The 9,040-nt window shown below is 38.7% G+C and overlaps 1 protein-coding gene across 1 annotated transcript in view; it reads left to right on the top strand.

Annotated features, from left to right (window-relative positions):
- Positions 1-240: 240 nt before the first annotated feature.
- LOC112144671 (SRY-box transcription factor 13) overlaps positions 241-9,040 on the top strand; it is a 59,984-nt gene continuing 51,184 nt past the window's right edge. Inside the window, exon 1 of the mRNA XM_024269335.2 lies at positions 241-1,302. The gene's annotated coding sequence lies outside the window, so the exon portion shown is untranslated. The remainder of the gene's footprint in view (positions 1,303-9,040) is intronic.

The raw sequence follows: 9,040 nt of genomic DNA, 5'->3' as shown, positions 1-9,040 counted from the left end.
GCCCCAAGGTAATTAAACCCAGCCCCCTAGATCATTTTATTTTATTTTTATTAAATATTAATGTATTTTATTATCTTATACTATTGTGACAGATTATATTTTTAGGAAAGCAAAATCTTTATGGATATGTTTACATTTATTTTTTATATAAAATGAAAAAGAATGGAAATTTGAAGTTTTTTTTTTTTTTTTTTTTTTTACATTTACTTTATATACTTGTATGATTTTGACTGATTTTTTTATTATGGAGAGTAACATATTCAAAGTTATTTAAAGTTAATTGTTCTGGAATAATATTCCTGTCTGTTATTATTCATATTTATATTAAAAACGTTATGTTTTTAAGGTTTTGTCAATTTACCTGTTTTATGTGTTCAATTAATCCTGATCGCCCCTCGACTTACTGTGTATATTGGATTTTGACCATTTGCGACTGAGTTTGACCCCCTGTCATACAGTGTGGTATAATGTTCTAATAATGTAGCGTTTGTGTTATTTTGATGTGGGAAGAAAACCTGGGCTAAACTCTATTATTTTGTTTAATAAAGTTATGATTTTCAGTCTAACTAATTTTCTTCTTTGAGTTTTTTTTCACTCCTTGTCAAAACTCATTCCGGGGAACACTGCCCCCTAAAGGCCACCTGTTGTTGTTTTTTTTTTGTATACTCAAACAAAAACTAAACAGGACACTGTGACATGTTAGATCTCTCTCAATAATCATCCCCAAAATTTCAATTTGTATTTTTTTTATTATATCCGGATTTATGGTTTTGTTTTCAGTTACTTTCCCAATTTGAACAGATTTCTATAATTGATTAAATCAAACGTATTGTTCCTAGTTTATTCCTTCTGAAGTTGTTGGTCAAACTTCACCCACGATGATTTTTTTTTTTTTTTTTTAGTGAATACGTTTAAGAACCCCATAAAGAGGGTCAGATCGCGCTTGTGTGTATTGCGCGCGTGCGTGTGCGTGTTTACACTGGCACCAGCTGGAAATCAGCCTCTCTCCCTTTAAGTGGGAGGTGAGCAGCAGGGCGCAGCGCGGTGACTGCTGCTGGAAGGAGCGCACAGCCAGTGGATGGGAAGCCGCCGGGAAGCGAGCGACACATCTCCGTCTCCGACACGCGCAGCGGCGTCTTCATCTCTTCCCTACGCGGCCGCGTTCACACCAGGCGTCCCCGCGCGGAGGGAAAGTACAAGAGAGGAGAGGAAGTTTTCACTCCTTTTTTTCTTCTCCCCCCACCCACCAACCCACCCGTCCAGCCGCTCTGTTGGTGGAGAGCGCAGGGCGCAACGGCACTGGTGAGTGGCGACTTTGGGGATCACTTGCTTTCACGGCTGTGTGCCAGAGCGCGCGCTTTGACCGGGAAACTCCTGAACTTCTCAGAAGTTTCCTGCAGTTTTCAGGTTTACTTAAAGCAGGACAAGGATTTTGGCACAGACGCATGTTTACCTGGAAGGAGTTTGACAGCAGTGCACTCTTGAAATACATGTTGCTATATATGTTTAGGGTAACTTTTTGGGGCAATATTAATTTTGGGGGTCATGGTGGTTTCATTTTAAGCCAATTTTTGTTTTTCCTGACTTTTTAATCCCCCCCAGTTAAAACAACCAAGAAAAAGTTAGTCCCATTTTAAACTTGTGTTAAAACAACCCAACTTTAAAATATAGTTTTAGTGTGTGTGAGGTTCCAGAGAAGATGAAGTTGAGCAGATACTGATATTAGACGTGGTGTAGTTGGGTTTCCTCCTCAGGAGGTGTTCAGGTAAGCCTAAAAACAAGGATGTGAGCAGGAGGAGGTGTGAAGGAGGTCTGAGCGTCTTGTGAGGTGCCTTCTGAGTGCACACTGATGGTGTCGCTGATCTCTGAGGGAGTGTGCGCTCATCTTTACAGTGGCTGGCCTCATACAAAGCTGTCCATCAGCAGGGAGTCCCTGACCTTCTTTTCTGCCAGTCTCTCCTCTTTGCTCCGTCTGTCCCATCCTTACCCTCCACGCTGCTTCCCCCCCTCCCCATCTTTTCTTTTCTTTTCTTTTGTTTACCCACAATGCAGCTGTACTTGCAGCCACAAACTCCAATTCATACTCCCGATCCTCCTGGCTAACAGGACAAAGCAGTCGAGACATAAAGATTCCTTCCGTCAAAGAAAAAAAACTGCACACACAGAAGATAATCTCAAGGAGTGGTTTGGCATTTCACCCTTCACCTCCGCCCCCACCCCTCTCTTTCTCTTAGCTTTGTTTTCCAGGTGAATGGGTTCATGTTGGGTGGGGGGAAGATGACTCTGTCTCGTCTCCATCAGTCCCATGGCGTCTCAAACCTCCCAGCTACACAAAATGCAGTTTTTGATCAACTGGTTTCCAGCTAGATTAAGGAGGACCATAATTACCTGTTGACACTGGGCTGATGGGAGGGGGGGTATGGGGGCGGGGTCTCAGCGAACACATTGTAAGATGCATTGATTAGTCTATCAATGTTTCTTTCAATCAGATTTCAGAGCTAACAGGTTTTGTGAAATATCTTGTGATTAAAAAAACAATAATACTGGTTAAGCATATGTGTCAACATATGAGTAAAATATGGCAAACTCCTCAATAAGCATGATGTACAGGCTGGATCAGCACCACCAGACTTGCAATGATTGGCCTTTTTGCTCTTATGACTAGTTTGTGCACTGTTAAAAACTAATGTAATTGGTTGAACAGCTGAAACATATTGGGAGTTACCCTCACTGACCTGCTTTTCTTGAAGTTTTAAAACTTTTAGAAACCCTGCCAAAGAGAGGAACAACTACATCAGCAGTTTGACTAAGAGATGGCATGGTACATTTCAGCTTGAATATGGAGAAAACAGTCAGATTCAAGTCCAAATAGGACAACTTTGGGAGTTTTTAGGATACACACCTGCTGTAAGTTAACCCCTTAATACCGGAGAAGTCATGGTAACACCTAAACGACTCACACTCGTTGACTTACCGTAACTCTCTACGACCATTTACACAATAAATGCAAATCGGCTGATTCTGACGCAAGTTTTCTCTGCTACAGAAACTGGAATTACATTGATTGCATTAACAACTAAGTCACAGTAGTCGAAAGAATGTAAACATTGGAGGTGAAGGTCCAGTTTTAAAGGATTAATGGTCCTTTTTAGAAAAAAAAATAGAAACAATTTTACAATGTGCTCCCTTATATTTGTAAGCTGTAACAACTTTTTTGTAACAAGTATTTCTTCCTTTTAAAACTCTATTTCCAACAGTGGACATGGTTAAAAATGGCTGGAAAGAAATGTTTGGACTAAAACAAGCATCCTTTCCAAGCCTGTTACTGTAGGCCCATAGCAACTATACACTTTCTTTTATGTCTGGGGGTCATTAGTATCCATAGCGATTTTTGTATTTCTACATCAAAGTAAATTTTAAAGTTTTTCTTAGCAACACGTGTTTGTGCTTGCCTCACCTTTTCAGTGTGCTCTGCTTGGGTGGGCGTTACCTTTATTCAGTCTGCTGTAGGTCAGACAACGTGAGTGCAAACTATTCAGCAATTCCATTTATTTATAGGGTTATGGAAGGCATACCGTCTACTCAAAACCTCTTATGACTGAAGCATGGGGACCAAATGGGCAAAAGCACAGGTTTTTATGCACACCTGCCTAGGTCCAGTTTTCAAAGTATTCAGGACAGCTAAAAATTAGTTTTTGGCAAAAAATAGAGCTTTCTGTTAAAGTTGCATGTTCCAGTTTTTTATGGATTGATATGACAAACACATAGCGAAAACTGTGACTGTTAGTACTAGGAACTTTTTTCCAACTTTATCTATCTGTCATTGCTAGGTTAATATTCTGAAGTGGGTGGGGTCAAGGATTGTCCAAAAATACTAAGACTTTTTCGTAGGTTTTCATGGATGTCCATTTAGTTGAGTTGATCTACAGCCTCTTGTTGAAACAGTAATGGTTTAAAACTGCAAATGGGTTTTGGACAGTATGTGGATTGAATCAATTACCTTGGTGTTGGCGGGCAATTTGGTTGTTGGTTCAGAGTGAACACCAAATTGACAATGGCGTGTGGAGTGATGCAACAACTCAGTGTACCTGGAATTGAGGTAGAGCTTACTTATTGAAATTGCCCCAAAGCTTCATTTCAGTGAAGAGAGATTTTAGGACTGTGAGTATTTGTGATAGAAAAAGATGTGCAAGAAATAAATCCATAATCTGCAGCAGGGGTAGAGTGGTTGATTTCTGCTTGAAAAGTTGCAGGGTCAATTCCCACCTTGCCTGTCCATGTGTCAAACTGTCCTTGGGCAAAACACTCAAACCCACATTACTCCAGGCGGTTAAAGGTTGGCAACATGCAAGCTGTGTGATGTAATTGCAAAGCACTTTGGGTCTTATTCTAGGTAGAAAAGCTCTATAAGTGTTCAATCCGTCTCTCTCCTTCCGGAGCCTACCGCAAAAAAAAAAATAAATAAATAAATTTTTTTTAAAATAATTTGCCCCCGAAGTCTGGAAAAGCCTGAAGTCCTTGCCTGGAACCCCCCGTTTAAGCTTTCAATATTTCATCCTCATTTCTTCTCTCTTTTTTCAACCATTTTTTTGCCATTTTTTTTCTCTGGGACAGTCAGATATAAATCGGCATTTCGCCAGCTCAGATTTACCTGATTCACAGTGAAAAAGCAGCATTTCACTGGCTTTTTCTCCAGAAGTAAACCAGTGTAATTATTCAAATTTGAACACTTGTTAATATTGACTTGAAAGAAATAAAACGATTAACGTTCTCCGTCCCGCTTGAAGCTCATCTCGAACACTATACTGTTAGACAGCTACAAAATAGAACAGTTACAGTTTATTTGCATTTAAAAGCTTAAAAGATGATAGTTCTGAAAAGTTTTTTAACTATAATTTTTGAAAGGGTTTTCTAAAGTTCAGGAAATTTCAGCTTATGCAACCAGCAAAAGTTGTGAAATTTCTGCTTCCAGGGTGATTTTCCTGAAAAAGAGAAGTTTTTGTAAACTAAAGTTTTTAAACTTTTAGTTACCACGCTGCATCAAACGCATCTCGCCGTGTTCATCCTACAAGTCTGTCTGCACCCGGGAGCTGTACCAAAATCTGAAACGAGTGTGTTTCCTGAAGGTCTATTACCCTTTGTTTACAATTATTTTTTATTAGGATCAAGTTTTTGTTTGCTAAAAACTAGACGTGTTTCAACAAAACCATTTATGTCCTTGTGAAGCTCGGTGTTTAAGAAAAAAAAAAAAAAAAGAAATGGACAAATGGTGAAAAACAGCTACGCGGCCCTGATCCGTTCAAAGTTTTGACTGGATTCCCTACTTTGGCAGCTGATTAATTTGCAATACAAAGCGTTTCTGGAGCGACAAGTGGTGAAGAAGAGGACGAAGAAGGAAACTTTATGGGTTATGCTGAAGATTCAGAAGCAGGGACGGAGGCAGTGGTGAAGAGGCAGATGATGGTGCCAGAAAGACTGCAGGTCTTGCTGCAAGTGCCACTGTAGGACCTCATGGTATACATCATTTTCCTTCAGTATAAAGTCTCATGAAGCGACTTAGAGTATCCCTGTTAAAGTGGTGGCCATTTTCTGTCATACTTTATTTATAATCCCCCATGTTGCTCCTGGTGGTTATAGGTTAGTGCCACTGTCCGGCAGTGATCAGTGTGTGCACAGGTGAATGGGACTGTGACTGTAAGGCGCTTTGATTCTTCTAAGAAGGTAGTACAGCCCCATACCTATAACATGTATATGTTATAGATGGTTTTGATGATCCAGTGACTGACTGGGAAATAAAAATGTAACAATGTACAAAGACAGGGAAGGTGTTAAAAGCTTGAATGGTTTAGGTAAAAGAAGCTTCCACGGTGGGTGGGACATCCTGGTTGAGGTTTATACATTCAGAATGCTGCTTTGCATGCAGGCATTTTGGAACAACCAAAAACCAGTTTGTTGACACAGGAAGAAAGCCACATCCAAAGATAGTGGTTTTATTGTATGTGTCAAACCAGACAGTGATGTGGATATTTTGATGTTTTGAGCTACGATTGGCTGAGTAAAATACTGTCACAGAGATCAACCAAAACTCAATTCCTCTGAGCGTGGCCATAAAGAAATCAAAATCTGATAATATATTTAGTAAACATAATGTGTTAAAAGTCAGCTTTAAGCAAACACATGGCCAATAAAAACACAAGTCTTGCTTGTGTTGTGCATTTATTGACTGTATGAGAACTGGACTGGCTGACCCCTCCCCCCTGGCGTTCCAAACAGGAAGTACCTGGTGGCTTCAAGAGACCAAATTCCCATAGACTTCTTTAAAGAAATAAACAGCTATTACTCAATCGCTGCATTTATCAGAATAACCATTCTTGTTCTCAAATCCTTTTTTAACTGCTAATCCTATTTTTTTTCCATGATATTTTATCTTTATTGCAAGAAAAGCATGCGGTTCCTACTGACCCCCATGTTGAATGTTTGATTGGCAGATTTTGTGTATCCAGCTTTCAAGTAGTAGGGGTGTGGACTTCCAACAACTTTACTTCCTATTGGTGGAAGTGGTTGCTATAGAAACGATGGGTCAGACCGACTTGGACCAATCACTTCTTACTGACAACTTACTGGCATATCACAAAAAATAGCAACTGGAACCAGAAGTAAGCAGCTGTGGTGCAGCGGTCATCCTCTGATCGAAAGATTCAGGTTTGATTTCCGTCTTGCCCACACTACGTGTGTTGAAGTGTCCTTGGGCAAGACACTGAACCCCAGATTGCCTCTGGGACGAATGGAACTGTGACTGTGAAGCACTTTGGGCCTTTGAGGAAGGTAGAAAATCACTATATAAGCATATGCCATACGCCAATCTATGGGTGACGTCACACTCACTCTGTCCAGTTCTCATATACAGACAATATGTGTCCCATTAAGATGAATTCTAAAATCAAAATTTAAATTTCTAATGTTTTAAAATATATTTTCAATTCCAATAAATTGTTAAATTCCTATTCCCTTCAAATATTTCTCCATCCATCCAACCAAAACCTTGTGATCATCCTTTGAAAGGACCCTACCCCTCTCTGTTGCTGAGAGCTCTCTGTTTACACTTTCTCTCCCTAGCTTACAGCCCCTCACATTTTCCAGCTACTTCTGATTTACGTTTTGAAAAAAGAAATGCAATTATTAACTTCTTTATATTTGTCCTCCATCATGAGAAAAATACCAAAACACCATTTTCATTGGAGTGGGTCTTTAATAGTGTTGCCTCTGAAGGTGTGTGTGTGCTCGTGCACAATTTCCTTTGCAAGGTCCTTCTCTGTGATGGCAGCAGAGCAGACAAAGGTCCCCCCCACTCTGCTCCATCTCCCCCTGACCCCCCGTATCCTCTGGACATTGTTCTCTAAATCCTATTGAACCGAGAGTTCTCGGAGAAACACTGCGGTGGAGAATGACGGCGTGTCTATGAGCGCGCGCGGGGAGGCGCGTGTCCTCCGGCGCGGTATGAGGCCAAGCCAATCACAGAGAACAATGGCGAGTTCAGGGAAGCCTTGTGATCTCTTTAAATGAAGACCCTCTCGCTTGCTTTGTCTGAATCACAAGAGCTGTGAATGTCAAAACACTCAGCTGGATGACTGAGCAATAAACAGGCTGCCGGTTGACTGTTTTCCCCACATGGCTCCACTGATGGTTTTGTCACACGTGCAGACTTTACAGATAAACTTTAGAGTCTCATCTCTGCTACTTTGGTTTCTGTGAAAGCTCTAACATTCAAGGAAATTGACTTGTGTCGACAGTTAATTCTCCTGAAAATCAACCTCAGTTTGAACCATAGTTATTAGTTGTTAACTAAAGTGAGAGATGATTAGCTGATTAATTGCATAAATTGCAGCTGATTCCACAAAACCATGTTTTCTTTTTTTTAAGAAATAAAACATTTATGCAAATTTACAATTAAAAGACAAAATTAAATTTGTATTTCCTCTATGTAGGAAATAAGTCTGTGTCAGCCATATTAAAGTTACTTAATTGGTGTTGATCACTTCTGTTTGTGTGGAGTTTGAATGTTTTATCTTAAGATGACATTTATTCCTTTTTTTTGTCATTTATTTGTCAGTGTCGTATAAAAAAACACATGAATCTGTTGAGCCTGAAAAAATTTTTCCTATCGCTTAATCACTAACTTTTGAGGGTCTATTAAAAAAAGTAATAATTAAAAAACATTCATGGGAGAAATTAAACTATGCAGACCTCCATCCAGGGTCAAATACAAATTTTAATTAAAAAATTAAACAAACACAACATGATTTTTAAATTTGATTTAATAAATACTTTTTTTGTAACAAATTAATAAAAAGCTTCAGTGACAGATTTTATTTTTGTTTTTTAACTTTTTTTCTCTTTCCATTTTAAATAACCCTGAGGTTTATTTTTTCTGTTTTTACTTAACTGCTATGATTTAGCAAAATGATTGAGAATGACAACACAATCCTTGACAATTGATAGTTCTGCAATATAACAGTCCAAATGACTAAAGATACGACAATATTTTAAAAAAAAATGTTGCACGTGGGAATAAGACACTAGTTGAGAAATTTTAAAACGAAGCATTTTGTAAAATTGACCAAAAAAGAAACCTGAATAGTCAAAAAAAGTTACCTGAAGTAAAAGTTTTAAATTGTTCTGTTTTGAGTTAGTAAAATGTCCTAAAGTGAACAAATATTTGTTCCTATACACAATATATTCCAAAACAACTTTTATTCATTTTTATATTGGGCTTTTTTGGAGAAAATGTTAAATTGTGTTGTTTTTCCTGCACGTTTGAGCTAAAAATCCCAAAATTTGGTTAACATAAAAAAGAAGAAAATGAGGTCATTGTTTTTTACTTTCCATTTCTTAAAGCATGTCCAATGCAAAACATTAGCTATTTTAATCTGTTTCTTTTTGTACTTGACTATTTCCTTCACATACTGGTTTACTGCTAGATAGTAATCTGCTTTTTAACTTCTGGTCATCAAAGGTGCACAGATAAAGGTTTTTTTTAGCA

This window comes from Oryzias melastigma, linkage group LG5, assembly GCF_002922805.2.
Source record: "Oryzias melastigma strain HK-1 linkage group LG5, ASM292280v2, whole genome shotgun sequence".
NCBI lineage: Eukaryota > Metazoa > Chordata > Actinopteri > Beloniformes > Adrianichthyidae > Oryzias > Oryzias melastigma.
Note: the sequence above shows the minus strand (reverse complement) of the source record. Positions and strands in the feature narration are given on the sequence as shown.